Consider the following 16,270-nt stretch of genomic DNA (forward strand, 5'->3'; position numbering starts at 1 on the left):
ACTCCTGCAATTCATATGGGGTTACATGTATTGGTAACATATCTAACTATGATTGTAGATTATTTTTTATAAGACACATTGCTCCTACTACTATTGGAACTGTCTGTGGGTATCTTTCTTTCTTCCACATTGCTCTTGTTTCTGCCTGCAGATACTGATATTTTATGACTTTATGTCTCTCTGTACACAAGATACTGTAGTCACTGGGTGTGGCAATTTCAATAATCAATGCTACTTTTGTCTTTTTTTATGGACCACTATATCCGGTTTTATAGCATCTGTCTTTTGAACTGTGGTAATGGGTGATCCCATGTGATGCAAACTTTATCATTTTCTACAATGCTTTGTGGCTCATGTTTCCAGTGTTTTTCAGCCACTTCAGTACCATAATGTTTGCACAATCCCCAGTGCAACAGTCTTGCCACATTATTATGCCTTTCAGTATACAGTCCTTCTGCCATTAGTATGTCACAACCAGCAACAACATGTGTGACTGTTTCAATTCGGTTTTACAAAACCTACATTGGTCTGTTTCTCCCACATGTTCAATGGACTTTGTAAACCAGCATGTACATAGCCCACTATCTCAGGCCACCGTTATTAACCTTTCATCTCTTGGTTTGACTTCGCCTCTCCTTAACCATTCCTGCATTCATTCCTGATCAACATGAAGTTCTTCCAGAAGTTTTCTATACTTGCAACTATATTTATACATTTTCCACATTTCTTGTCTTCTCATCTGGTGCTTCACCTTATGTTCCTTTTTGTTTGCTTTTTAGTACATGCTGCCTGATTTTTATCTGCTTCTGGTTTGATTTCCATTCTTGCTTGACGCCAATATGCTTCTGCTAGATTTAGCAGCAAAGTCATCTTAGATTTATTCTCCTCATATTTCAAAACTTTCACTATGTTTGGGTCTTATGAGGTCAGCAGATATGTGTGGAGTCCCACAACTGCAGATCTATACATGTAATCAATTTCAAGGAGGGCCATCCTTCCTTCAGAAAGGGGAATATATAATCTTGGTATGCACTGATTTTTATAAATCATTTGGTGAACATGGTTCCTTCTTGTTTTCATATCTAATCTGTCCAACATGTTTTGGGGTCAGTCAATCACTCTAAACCTGTAAGTTAGGACAGAGAGAGCAAACTGATTTATAGCTTGGATTTTTGTTCCTAGATGCCAGTTCTGTTTTCAGGATTAATTTAAGTCTTCTAAAATATTCCTTACTAAGTTTTATTCGCATTTGTTCACATTTTATTGTTGATCTTTCATCAATTCCCAAGTATTTATACACTCCCTCAAGTAAGTTTATATCACATTCTTGTTCCACACTGATGTTTTCGTGGTGCTGCAGTTTTCCTGCTTTAAAGGTTGCTTTTGCACATTTATCAAGACCAAATGACATTCTTGTTTCATCTGAAAAAAGTTTTGACAACTTGTAGTTGTACTTTCAGCTCCTCATGTAATGAGCTATACAGTTTTAAATCATCAACAAAGAGAAGATGAGAAGTCTTTACACTTTGTTGTTTTCTAGGAGCCACATTGTAGCCATGGCCTAAACTGTTAAGTAGACAGCTTAATGGGTTAAGGGCAAGGCAGAAGAGCAGCGGTGACAGAGAGTCACCCTTGAATATCCCCCTTTGAATATTTATCCCTGGAATAATAATTTGTCCTTTATCATGGCTTAATTGCAAAGTGGTCTGCCACTGTTTCATGGTCACTGTAATGTAGTCGATCAGTGTATGGTGTGTCTTATACATTTTTAAGCACTCTTTTATCCATGAATGTGGGATACTATCAAATGATTTTTTGTAGTCAATCCATGCCATACGTCGATTCTTTCCCTTTTTACAGTTTTCCACTATGACTTAATTTAGCAACAAATGATCCTTTGTTCCATGTGACTTTCTTTTATTGCCCTATTGTTCTACTGCCATAATTGAGTTTCCTTCTAAATGACTACAAACTCTGTCGGCATCAGTTCCCGTGTATAGTTTATACATCGTTGGAAGGCAAGTTATTGGTCTAGAACTTTTAGGGTAAATTTCAGGTTCACTCTTGGACCATTGTTTTGCCTTTTGTTAGCCAGGTTGGTGTCTGTTCAGGGTGCACATATAAATAGTTCTTACTCATGGCTAAATCTTTGTGCAAAGATTTAGCATCTTTGTTATGTTCCACAGGATCTTCATAGATATTTCTCCAAAATGTATCTATTTCTTCCTTTTTGGCAGTCTTTCAATTCCTTTTACCTTGTTTCTCAATTCTCTATAAAACTTTTTTGGGTCATCAGTAAATTGGTTATTTTGTACTGTTCCTTTATATTTTTCTGCATATCTTCTAAGTTTTTCTGCCTATGCTGAGATTTTTAGTTTATTTGCGATAGTGCATGATAGATCCTGATCTGTTCTAATACTGCTCATTGCTTTTATCACGCTATCTTTCTTAGTATTTTTGTTGATCTGTTCCCTCCTCTATATTCCTGTAACAGTGACACTTCTTGTCTTAACTGCTTTATAGTTTTCTCTATTCAATACTTCCATGATGGTGTTCGATTTCTCCCCTTCCTTTTCCTCACTACCCTGTGTTCTTGTGGTCGAATTTTATCAGTTATTAATTTAGCTGTTTACTTCTGTTATATCACATGGATCTCTATGGACAGTCCTAATTACTGTGTTTGTTTTATCAAACCTCTGACGTTTTGAGTTTTATTGACCTTCTGCAGTCTATTTCTTTTATTGATCTTAATATGTCTGCCTATGTCTATTAAATCAAGCAACTTTTCTCAACTAATTTTCTTCTAAACTGAGGGCACATTTTTTGTTTTTCATTTCCTGTGAGCATTCTATAGATAGTTCTCTAGTATCTTCCTGTGGTCACATTCTCTTGAATTTCACCTTGTGCCATCCGTTGCTCTGTCATATGGGAACTCACTGGCCTATCACTCTTCAACATTAATTGCATCAGAGTTTCCACAGACTCCTGTTCCTTCCCTTGCTGTCCAGCTTCAAGTGAATGTTTATACTGGTTTCCTGCGGAAGGCTCCAAAATATCTTCATATGGCACCTGACCAATTCCACTGGTTTCCCCTTAATTTGATTATCCATTGCTCTGTCCTGTTGTGGTGCTTTTTGAATTAGATTTTCTACACTGAATCCTTCACTTCAGAGGTACTCTATAACCTCAGTTTCTATTTATTTAACTTCTCCATTACTAATCTCTTTTTCTACTTTTCCTCTTTGTCTTCTTATTTTTGTACTTTAAAGTTTTCCACATCTGGATTATTTTGCCTGTATTTCTCTTCAAATTATTTTGGTGCTGCTCTTTTTGTATTGGTTAGTTTTGCTTTCTCCTTTGCATAAATATTACACAATATTAAATCTTTTTCTCTTTCCCATGTCCATATTTCTTCTTCAGATGTCCCAAGATCTTCCTGCTTCACCTTATTTTGGGGACTCACTCCATCATGCTGTGATGTAACCTGTGTTAGACCTTCCACACCAAATCCTTCACTTCGCAGGCATTCCATAACTTCAACTTTTATTTTTTTAACTTCTACTTTACTAATCTTCTTTTCTACATTCCCTCTTTGTGATATTATTTTTTTATTGTGAAATATTCCATATCTGGATGCCTTTGCCTGTATTTCTCTTTGAATATCTTTGGGGCTGCCTTCTTTATATTGATTAATTTGGCTTTCTCCTTTGCATAAATATTGCACCATATCCTATCTCTCTTTCTTTCCCATGTCAATATTTCTTTTTTATACTTTTCAAAACTCTCTAGGTTTTGTTGTTTATATTTTCACACTTCCTCAGATGCTTCTTTTTCAAAACAGATCAAAGTTTCTTGATCTATATACTGTTTTTCACAAATCTGTTGTATTAATGAATACAATTTTTTTATTTGAAGCTTCTGACAATTTTTCTTGTGGAAGTATTTTTCTTTCCTCTAATTTCTCTCTTAATTGTTTTGTATATCTTGTGTCTGGAAATTCTGGCCTTTTTGCATAATAGTAACAATACATAATTTCTTTTTTATTCTCAATAGTCCACTTTATCGTCTTTATGGATCTTGTTTGGCCTATCAGTTTTTGTGATTTTTGTGGACTACTACTTCCTTCTACAATGGAGGTGGGGCCATCCTCCCCCTGGGCCTGGCCCGACTCCATTGTAGGAATGTTTCCGTATTTTGAGGATTCTACACTGTCATCTTTTCCAGTTGTGGCACCAATGTGCCTACCAGGATTGGGCACTTTTTATCCTGGGTTTTGTGCACCCAGCTATCTTTTTTAATTTTTAACCTACTTCTGTCCATGATATATTCTATATAAATACAGTCTATGTATCAGTGTCATCTTGGTGATATTTTGTGAAAAGAAAGCCCACTCCATGAAGGTACTCACTAAGACTTGAGGATGAATTCAATTTCAGCAATACTACCCCTTGCTTGCTGACATATCATCTCTCCATTTGGACTCTTTTTTCTGTTTGATTTCCCAGATGTATTGTGACATGGATGCTGTGGAACCAGACAGGCTCTTCAGCTGGCTGTTATGTGCATATAAAACTGTAGATCTGATACAGAGTACCTAACTACCAGGCATCTTGGAATCAAGTTATCAGTTTTTCACTTACTTGTTTCCGCACCATTTTTTAAACCGGTTGTTCAAAATTTGTTCAGCAATATTTTGCTCTTTTACAAAAGGTGATTTAATTTTAAGCAGTCCCTTCAAAACCATCCACCTTGGGAACTTCTACTGTTAAGAAATGAAAAAAAAGGTCATTACCTTTTCCACAGTGACACTAGGTATCTAAAATGTGGAAAACCTAAAAAGAAATTGATGTGTAAAAAGGAAATATCAGGAGATGACTTGGTAAACTGAGTACTACTAGGTATTTTGAAACTTTCTTTTAAACACATTTGTGGTGTCTGTTAGGAAATGAACTGTAATGGACAAGGGAGGATAACATATCAAAGAATATTTCTAAACAGGAAAGAATTTTTTTGTGTATACGTGCATTCTTCTAGGATCTGAAATGTTTAATAAACACTTAATACTGTGAGTTTTGCACTGCCTAAGACACTGCTGCTGTTGTCTCCTTTACCTTACCTGCCATTTTTCAAATATTTGGTCATGTCCCATGATTGTGTCATTTTCTTGACCATATTCTATGGTGATGTTGTGACTTTAGCCACATCCTTTAAAACTTACTTTAGACAGCAAATCCTAACATACTGACCACTGAAATGAGTGTTACGATCGACAGCTGTCTAGCTGACTACATGAGGTTGACTTAGCAGCTGATTGACAGAGATGTAAGACTGGACAAATACAGGAGTTGGGAAATTGCCCTTACCCCATTTTTGTCTGATCTCTCTGAGTTAGTATATATAATTAGCAGGGGTTGTGGGGATGGGGGGGGGGGGGGTTGCTCCCCCTCCAAAAAAATGTTTTATTTTATTTTTAAAAGTGAAAGATTGCTTGTGCTGAGCTTGGTGTATATGTAGTGGCATGTCAACATCAGTGTTTTGCCATTTTGCTTATTAGTGGTACACCATATATATTACAGAGAGACAGAGGAGAGCAGAGGAAAACAAAGAAGGGAAGAAGATATGGACTGGCTTGATTTACAGTTCCTACTTCTCTGAAATGACATGGAATTAATTGCTTATTTACAACTTGGCAGATTTATACTTTAGATTTGCAGGTTAGCTTTTCAAATGCACACAACTGATAAAATGCAGTTCATATTATGGTATTTGTAGACTAGATGATTTCAAAAGTGAGTCAACATTGTAGATTACTCACTGTATTCCTGACATGTAATTGATGTATAGCATTTGAAAATATGTTTTATGGCATATTATTTTAGTAGTTTATTATTTTTTTTCACTTATTGACTCAAAAAGACATTAACAAGGTTTTTTTTAGTATAACTGTTAGTTTGCAATTAAGATTTTAATGTCTTACAGAATAATTCTTTGTACTATGGTTTAGATTTTCAGACTTTGTAGATTTATTTTTCTGATTTATAGCTGGAAAGCTAAAGCATGTTATTCAAATCTTTTAAACTCTTGCATTTTTAATTGTTGGTGTTGGCTTAAGGCAGAAAACATATTCCGTGTATGTGTGTCTTACATTTAAAAAAAATAGGTATGCATTGGTTGTCTGCCTTCTGAAAGACATGCGGTTTTGCCTCACTAAAAGAGATATTAGTGCATATTTTGCTATTTTTTATCCCCTGTGCAAAACATTTTAAAGTAAATTATGTGAGAATTGTCTGTCCCCTACCCTTAATTACACTTTAATTTGTTAAATATCTAGCTTTTACATTACAGATCAGGGATTAAAAAAAAACAAGCCAGGAAAGCCTTATTACGTTAAAAAAGAAAATGCTTATAATGGATAGAGAGATAAATATATACATAGACAGAGTATGGGAAGTGAGGGATCTCAGAATGTGAAAACATGAAAGGAGAGTAGCTGTATGGAGGACAAGATTTGAGATAGATTTGTGAGGTGCCCAGGATGCAAAGCAGATTATTGATATTGGGAGCATTGTAGTGGCATGTAATGTGAGGTTTGCAGGAGAAGGGAAGAGCATCATTGCATATGGTAGACAGTGGTGATAGTGGATTGACTAGTCAGATGAAAAAGAGTAGAAGATAAAGCAAGCGAAAGCTGTCTGATAGGATGGTGAGGGAAAATATAGGGAGGAGAAAAGTAATAAATAGGGGGACACAGGCTGGGATTACAGAGAAGTACATGCAAATGGACTGGCACAAAGTAAGATGATGAGAGAGAATAGAAGGAGAATGAAACCAAGGCAGAAGGACAGGTACAGAAAGCAATGACAAATTATGAAGTGGAAATAGATCCAGATGTGGCCATGAAGGAGCCAACACCACAAAGAGAGCAGATGGGATGTGAGTAGTGAGTAGTGAGTGACACTCAGGCCAGAGAGAGAGAGAGGGAACATAAAACAGAAAAGTGTAGCATATGTGCAAAGGAGATCAATTGCACTAAAAGGAGGGATGGTAGCTTGTTCAGTGAGAACAGCTGGTGGTGGAGATGGTACAAGTGCAGAGGGGGTGATTGCAGATAGTAGTGGTAGTAGAAAAGGGCAGGAAGTAAAAGAAGTGAGATCCTATGTGAGGATAAAGAAAGGGAGAGCAGGTTACAATGGGGAGACTGACCCATCAAGAGATTAAGAAGTTTGGCAAGGGCGAAAACAGAAACTAAATTTTTGTGAAACAGGTCTCTGGCCTAGACATAGTAAGATATGAGATGAACTAATTAAACAGGCAACCAAAATGGAGAATTGGGTGTTTTTTGTGACTTATATAGGCACCAGTGACCTGTCAGTGATGACTGCTGTGAAGGCAGCAAGTAAAACTACAAATCTGGTAGATAGATGCCAGGAATTTGACAGATAGATACGTTTGGGAAAAGAGTTGATTAGGGAGCATAATGGCTGGTTACAGTATTGAACAAAAGAAAATGCAGCAGGATGAAGAGATGCCTGGTAGAGACACCGACTGTATGCCAGGGACATGGTCTATGGTAGAAAGACCAACTGTATGCCAGGGATATGGTCTATCTTAGATCAAGAAAGGGGTAGCAGTGCTTAGTATTAATATTGCAAAGGTACATCTTAGTGATCATATCTTTCCACTATAATAGATTCAAACAATAGAGAGAAGACAAAAACAGATGCAGAATGTAGCAGAGAAACAAACAAGGATTACTTAAATCATGGCTGAGTAATATTCGCGTAAGAAGATGGGGTAGCTGCAAGCATTGATGTTGGAGGGGATGATAGTCATTTCTGGTATCAAAGAAGCATGGGTCACTGACAACAAAGGGGTTATTGCATGGATTTCTGTGTGTATGGGTTATTTAGCAAATGACAGAGAAAGGATAGCTGGAGGTAAAGTAACAATCTACACAAAGGAGGGTAGGTGTTGTGAGGTTGAAAAGGAGGAGGACTATACGCCTGTCCCATGACAGGTGGTGGAGAGAAGGCAAAGTAAGAACCAAGGTTAAGTACCCTGGTAGATAAAGAAGTAAGACAGCCAGTGAGTTCATACCATATATTGTCCCCCAAATCATTAAGGGAGTAGGATGAGAGACTGGAGAAGAAAACAGAGAAATGGTGCAGGAGGAAGAAAATAAATGCATGGAGAAAACTGAACCTGAAAGAATCAGACTTTGATATTCTGAGCCTCCACAGTAGAGACTGAATTAGATTTGATGTGAAATGGTGTAGAACTGTACCAGCAATGATTGAATTCTGGATGTGGTCCTAACCAAGCCAGAGGATAGTAAGAAAGTCGAGGTGAAGGCACCATTTGCTAATAAAAGATCATTTCACTGCAAGTTTTAGGGATGGGGAAGGGTAAGAAAACAAAGCCTGTGTTCTGGAGTTTTGGAAGCATGGATTAATTTGAGGTGAGGGAAAGATTCAAAGAAGATACAGGAGGTGGAGCAATCTGGACTAAACAAGATGTGGTAATAGGTTGGGGAGGGAAGGAGTACTAAAATTTAAGGACAAGTAAATGAAAATAGGAAAAATGATAAAAAGAAAAGGCTGATATAACTATGTATGAGAACATGAAGATGGCAATTAGTGTAAAATGTGTGAGTAGCAATTAGTGTGAAAGATTAAACACTGAAAAGATGGAAGGAGGGAGTCAATGAGACGCAGTACAAGGAAGGGAAACAAGGGAAGAACAGAGGTGCAAGTTGAAAGGGAGTTGGCAGGAGAGATCAGAAAGGGAAACAATAGCTTTTTAGAAATATATCAGAAAGGGAACAGGAGGTACAGGCCTGGTTTGGTTGAACAAAGATGGGAGAAGGATCACAGGATGGAAAAAAAAAGATACTGAAAGAATTGTTCGGTCATTTAGTTGAGTCCAGTTCTTTGTGACATCAATGACTTTAATATGCCAGGCCTGTCTGTCAGCAGCTAGTTCTTTTTGTTCTTTCATATACATATTCATTACTTCTTAGCCTCTTCCTTCAATTTTTCACAGCATCAGTATCTTTGGTATCTGTTTGAACTGTTTAAACTCACAATGCCAAGTCCTGGAATGTGGAGAATGACTGGACATTTGGACTTACATATACCATGATAGCCATTTCTCAGAATATTTACTTTTCTCTGAGTTATGCTGATTTTAAAGTTGAATATATAAATTCAGAGATGTGTGGGGGGGGCAGTGGGGGTGGGATTGCCCCCCCCATTAGGTCAGAGCACTATGGCTCATTTGTTCTTGCCAAGGAAGCCCTATCAGCCCATCTATTTCTCTAATGGTGAGAGTTGGGTAGTGAGAAGTAGGCCAGCTTGCTGATCTGCAGGGTGGTCTACCCTCTCCCTGGGTGGAGCGTTCCTCTCTCCTTTGGCAGCTTGCCAAGCTCTATTGCATGTTCCCGTCTGACAGGTTTGTGCCTCTGCATGCAGTATCCTGTTGGCTTGTGCAACTGAACCATGGCAGTGTCTGCTCCTTCATCCCGTACTTCACCGGTGTAACACCTACTGCTTCCTCTAGGATGGGTGGGCTGGCAGAGGCTGCTCACTCCCTTTCCTCACCTGCTAGTTCCTATAAGTGCCCAAGACACTCACTGACTCAGGTTGCCTTCAATATAGTCAGGACTTTAATCATCTATGTCACAAACCTGGCTATAGTTTTATTTATTTTTTTGACAATGACAAGCATTCCACCATTTGTGCTTTCTTCTTTCACCATCATCAACATGTTCTTCACATTTTCATAATTTTTAGCCATCTAAGCCAGCATTTTACATGACATCTTTGGTGATAAATTAAATAAGTAGGGTAATAATATACTGCTTTGTCACACTCCTTTTCTAATCTTGAACCAGTTAGTTAATCCAGATTTGGTTCTGTCTGTTGCTTCTTGTTCTGCATAAAGATTCTGGTGTACCTACTTCTCCAAGAACTTGTTAAGGTTTCTTTTCATTCGCGTAGTCAAAGGATAATAAAATATTAGTAAATATTTTTCTGAAGTTCCGTTGCTTTCTCTGTTATCTAGCAGATGTTGGCAATTTGATCTCTGGTGCCTTTGCCCCGTCTAATGCTTGCTTGTACATCTGTGAGTTTTCAGTCCATATATTGCTTGATTCAAGCTTGCAGGATGTTGAACATTAGCTTGCTGACATGTGAAACAAGTGCAGTGGTTGTATAATCTGAGTACTCCTTAGCATCGCCCTGTTTTGGGGATTATACTACTACCTGACGAGCCTGGTCTGCAAGGATATGGAACATATCATCATGGAACTTATAAACAATGACATTGGTAATCTCCAAACTCTGGACCCTACCCAGTTCGGGTTTGTAAAAGGCATATCATGTCTCCTAAACCCGACAGACTTCTTTGAAGCGGTCACCAAAGCCGTAGGTGAGGGTAAAGTGGTTCACACAGCCTAGCTAGATCTCGGCAAGGCTTTTGACACCATCCCCCACTCTGGAATTATAAATAAACTCACTAAACTAGGTACAAATCCCTATGTCACAAGATGGGTTGCCAACTGGCTCACTGACAGAACCCACACTGTGAAAGTAGCAGACTCTAAATCTAAATTCAGACCAGTGACAAGTGGAGTACCACAGGGTTCAGACCTAGGTCCTCTCCTGTTTGGTATCTACGTCTCTGAAGTACAGGCTAACACAGAAGGTCTTTGGCTAATAAAGTCTGCAGATGACTGCAAACTAGGAGCCATAATCAAAACACCTAATGATGTGGACATCCTACAGAAGGGCCTCACTGAGACAGATGCCTGGTGTCACAGCCATGGCCTCAAGCTCAGTGCCAAAAAGTGCATTGTCATCCCTTTTGGTAAAAACTCTGTACCCATAAACTACCACATAGGGGGTAGTCTACTTAACATCAAAAGTGTGATAAGAGACCTTGGGACACAGGTGGACAGTAGTCTCTTCTTTGATAATCACACTGTCACAATAGTCAGGAAATCCTTCTATGTGGCACACCTCATCACAAAAGGTTTCTCATCCAGGAAAAAAAGGTCATTGTTCCCCTCTACTCATCACTCATTAGACCCATTATAGAGTACAATGCCCCTTTTGGTATGTACCTCACAAGACATCTACAACAACTGGAAAGGCCACAGAAATACCTCACAAAGAGGATTACCAGCCTCAAACAGATGCCCTATGCAGACTGTCTCAAACAACTCCACCTTTACTCCGTTGCATATCGCCTACTCAGAGGCAATCTCTGTCTAACATACAAAGCTATGTCAAACCCAGAGCTGTTGGACATGCTCCACTTAAAGAAATCCCAATCCCTCTGAGCTACACACTCTAGGGACCTAAACCTTATCACCACAATAAACAGGATATGTTGGAGGGATAGATTCCTGTCCCAGAGACTTCCCATACTTTGGAACAACCTACCTATCTATATCAAACAAAGCTCCTAATTAGTACTCTTCAAGAAAATTCTTGATGATTGGATGGGAGATAGGAAATTCACCCAGGGGATCATTTCTGTGGCTCTGCTTGACAGGGGCACAGGAAAATAATTTTCATGGGTGGCAAAAGCCAGGGTACTGTTTGGCTAGGCTTATTTAGGCCTTAGGGCCAATAGCCTAGTACCTACCTATGAACCTATGAACTGACCTTTTCCAATCCAGTGACCAGAGTTGCATTTTTCACATCTTATGACAAATTCCAAGCAATGCTGTAACAGGATTGTTTTGGATTATTTTAAACAATTCAGATAGAATTCCATCATTTTTTTACTACCAAGGCTTTCTAAGTCTCATTTGACTTTACACACCAGGACATCCAGATCTAGATCAGTGATGTTTGGTTTCTTCTCATACAGTTATTCTTTATAATCATGTCACTTCTTAGCATCTTTTGAGTCTTTTAGGTTTCTCCCCTCTTTGTCTATCATGTCCATTTCACCTAGAAAATTCCCTTACTATCAACAATCTTTCTAAAGTTTTCTTGTATTTCCCATTTTATTATCTTCTTCCATTTCCTTGCACTGCTCATCTCAATATGTCTCATTATACCTTTTTGATATTTTGTGAAACCCTGTATCCATATTCTCAGATTTTCCCTGTCTGCATCAACTTTTGACCTTTCTATTTTATCTGACACTTCCAGAAGTCAATTTGCCTTCTTAATCTTTGTTTTTCTCTCTGGAATATTTAAATTGCCACCTCCTGGGTAATATCACAAGCTTCTGTCCATAGTTCTTTAATTGCTCCATTAACCAGTCTAATCTCTTAAATCTTTTCTACTCTTCAACTGCATAGTCGCTTGGAATATTGTATCTAGCCAACATTGATGCATTTCTTATTTTCTTTAAGTTAATTCTAAACTTTGTAATAAGATGCTAATGGTCTGAATCCCATTCAGCTTCATATATTGTTTTGCTGACTGTACAGATCTTTACCATGTCTGACTGCAAAGTATATAATCAGCTCAATTTTGATATTGACCATATGGTGATATCCAAGAGTAACCTCATCTCTTAGCCTCTTGAAATAAAATGTTTATTACAACCAGTGAATTATCTTTGCAGAATTCTTGCTGCATATGCCCCATTTAATTTTGTATTCCAAGATCTAACCTGCCTATTATTCCAGTTGTAGTGGAGATACACTGAATAAATAATTTGCTTAAATCTTCACAAAATAAAGCAAGAAGCCCAATGGACAGACACCAGGATAAAAAGGTAGTAGTAGTAGGAGGAGGGTAGAGAACTGTCATCCCAGAGGGGTGTAAAGCACAAGAACTAGATGGGCTGCCTCCCATGGTTGTTAAATATTTGACTAGTGTTCTGGTTGGTCCTTTGACACAGGTATTCAACAGATCCCTGTCCATTACAGGAGTAGTCAAAAACATAAAAGTAGCACCAGAAACAAGGCATCAAATGTATTAAAGACATGTTCAATAAATTAAATTCAACAAAGGAGGTAAGCTTTTTCACATAGTGCTCTGTCAGACATCCATTAATTTCAAAAATCACATTTAAATACTAATAGCAATATTAGCACCAATCACAGCAGGCCCTTGCGGTGGTGTCTGGAAAGAGTCATTGATAGCAGTGGTTGCCTTAGCAACCAAATCTGTATTAACCATTCTAACCATGTCACTAACATCCTTCTGATTAGATTCCAGTCTGTGAGCATCCTCATTATGTTGGGGCCATCTAAAAACATGTCCTAGCCTAAAATCATTCATATCACACCCTAACTTCTTCATTTTCTGCGGCTTGAGGCGTGTTTCATAAGTTGGTACATTGTCCACAATCTAATCAAACACTGTGAGACACTCCTCCTTACTATAGTACTCAACAATTGCTGTTTCCGTAATTCAATACTGTTCAACAGTTCATCTTCAACAGGTGTAAATACCTCAATTAAAAGACGCATGTAACTGAAACTATGCTCTATATTCAGTTGTTGCCATTTAGAAAGTAATCCAGTATAAGTCTCACCATATGTAGGCATTTTCATAATTCTCAGGCACCTCGGAATAACTGGAAAGAGACACTGCAACTGCTTTAGCTTAAAAAGATCATTCTCCAAGCCTTTTAAGATCTTGTTCAGGAAGGAACTATTGGTTGTGGCAGCTGTAAGTTTTGATCATACATAGATAGTTCCAATACTTTTATACATCCAAGATCTAAGCATCACTACTCTTTTAAAGTACAGACTAACTGCAAAACATCTGACTTAGTTTATTTAGCCACATGTAAGGTATGTGAAAGTTTTTATATAGGGAAGACCAGCCGCTGTTTTTATGAGAGGATACATGAACATTTATATAGTATAAAAAGATGCGATGACGGCAATGCTTTTGCTAGACATATTATAAAGTGTAACTTTTCACATGAATTTGTTTTTGAAGCTATAGAGATAATGTTTAAGGGACAGCATGGGGGAGATGTTAAGAATTTTAATGAGGAAAGGGAGTTGCACTGGATAATGAGATTGCAGGAAAATAAAAGTCAAATTGGAATCAGTTTTATGATGGGGTTATTTGGAACTTGACAACAAACTACTGGCAGATGTAGTCTACATGATCTTTACTGAGACTTTTAACTTGGACATGAGGCCACATGCTTGAAAGGCAGGACATACAGAGTTGTTTGTGAGAGGGAGAAAGTCATGAATTAGGAAAGTGATTAGTATAATGTTGCGGGGTCATAACTAGAGCCAGTCCTCTTTGGTGTGTTTGCTTTAGACATATCAGAGAGATCAGAAAACAGGATACACACTTTGCTGATGACACAAAGATAGGTGAAGCAGTGGAGGAAGGAGGAAGAATGTGAGAAAGGATTTGGAAAGGATGATCAGGTGGAACAAAATGTGGTACTTTATATCTCATGTAGTCCAATGCAAAGAACTGCACCTGGACCATAGCAATTGCAGTGTGAAGCTGAGGTGGGGGGAGTACAAAAGGTATATGAATTTTGACTGTATTTGGACTGGGCTATCAGAAGATAAGTAAAAGGGCAGTGGTGGTAACAACAGAAAGATGGGGGTTTGTCATCATGGTGAAATTCATGACATGTATAGACATAATATTTTGCTCTCATACTAGACCCTGGTAAGGTCAAACCGTGAGCATTGTGTGCTGCTTTGGAAGCCATATAAGAAAAGGACATCACACTGCTAGAAGGAGTACATAAGAAAGCTTCCAGTAGTACTTGTGTGATAAATTGGGACACATATGTTGAGAAATTAGAGAAACTATAGCTTGCAGCCCAGAAAAGAGAGGTGTAACATAGTATAGATGCACACAATTATCAGGGAGGACAGAAAGGGTCATCCTGAACAGAAAGGATGGAGGAAAGCAGAGGCCAAAGACAGCAAATAGTAGGGGACTAACTAATCTCTGCATTTCTTAATCTTAAAGGCTTTATTGTTGGTTGGTTGGCCATCAACAACTAACTGGTTGGCTGATGTGTCTCACTGAATATTTAAATATTTGACCATATTTACTATTTATTCACTGTACAGCAAAATCACAGTACATGTGTCTTATGTTTTCACTCCTGCAAAGTGTTTCAGTTTTTCCCATGGTCATGCACCTATAACATTAGTGTATTTGAGTAATGGGATGTAGGGGTGACGTTCCCTATATACAGCGAATAGTGAGATTGGCTGTCTCTGGGAAAAAGATTTTTGTGTGTCGACTCTTGTGCAGTTTCTGTAACATTATTTTTCAACTGGTGTGGATCAACATGTTTACATTTGTTTGGGCTGTAGCTGACTTCTTACAGTGGATCTGAAATCCATGTGGAGGGCTACAGACCTATGAATGGAGTATTGGAATGGTGGTTGCAGAGAGAATACAGACACATTCTAGACAGCTGGACAAAGGATGAAGGGGAGGGGGATTTAAGGATGGCTAGGATAACAATGTTAAATTGAGTTAAAAGATAGACTAGACAGGTTAATTGCTTTCTACCATTAAGCAAATTTAATGTAATTCAGTGATTTTTCATAAACACATTTTAATTAAAATGATTATCTCTAGCCTGACTTTGTGAAAAGTAATATTTTTAGATTGGATGAGATGTTAAACCAAGGCCGGTCTGCCTGAGTTGGTGTAAGCTTAGGTGGCTGTAAAAGATCCTATGACACTTATTGAAAAGATTAAAGGAAGTTCCTCAGTGTTCTGGCTGAATTTCCCATAGTCAATATGAATGCCACTTTAAGTATCCCTTGAAAAGAGGCCATTGGACTAGTATGGCTAACCCAGGCAACAATGAGGGATTAAATAAATAAAGCCCTCATGATGTTATTTTACCTTATGACTGTGCAACCATAACATTTTATTTCATACTTATGTTTATGAATTGCCACAAGTGCAGATGAGGAGACTAAGATATCAACAGAACAATGTTTCATAAACATGTATTGTTCTTTCTAGATAGCACAGCTTCAGAAATATTCACAGGAGTAATCATATGGTGGCAACTTCAGGAACTGTAAGACACATATATGCAAACAATTCTGCCCAACATCATTTTTAAGTTGGTTTAGTTGATGATATGCTTGTTGTATCCTAAAATATTCACAAGGTGCAAGGTTCGATCCTGACCTCCGACCAATGCCTGTTTGGAGTTTGCATGTTCTTCCTGTGTCTCTGTGGGGTTCCTCCCACCTCCAAAAAACATGCTGAGTGTTTCCATCTCAAACTCACCAATGAATGGAGCTGCGGGCAGCAGCACAGACTCTATATGGTGCCCTACA

Source organism: Protopterus annectens, chromosome 6.part1 (genome assembly GCF_019279795.1).
Source record: "Protopterus annectens isolate FY-2018-M chromosome 6.part1, PAN1.0, whole genome shotgun sequence".
Lineage (NCBI taxonomy): Eukaryota > Metazoa > Chordata > Ceratodontiformes > Protopteridae > Protopterus > Protopterus annectens.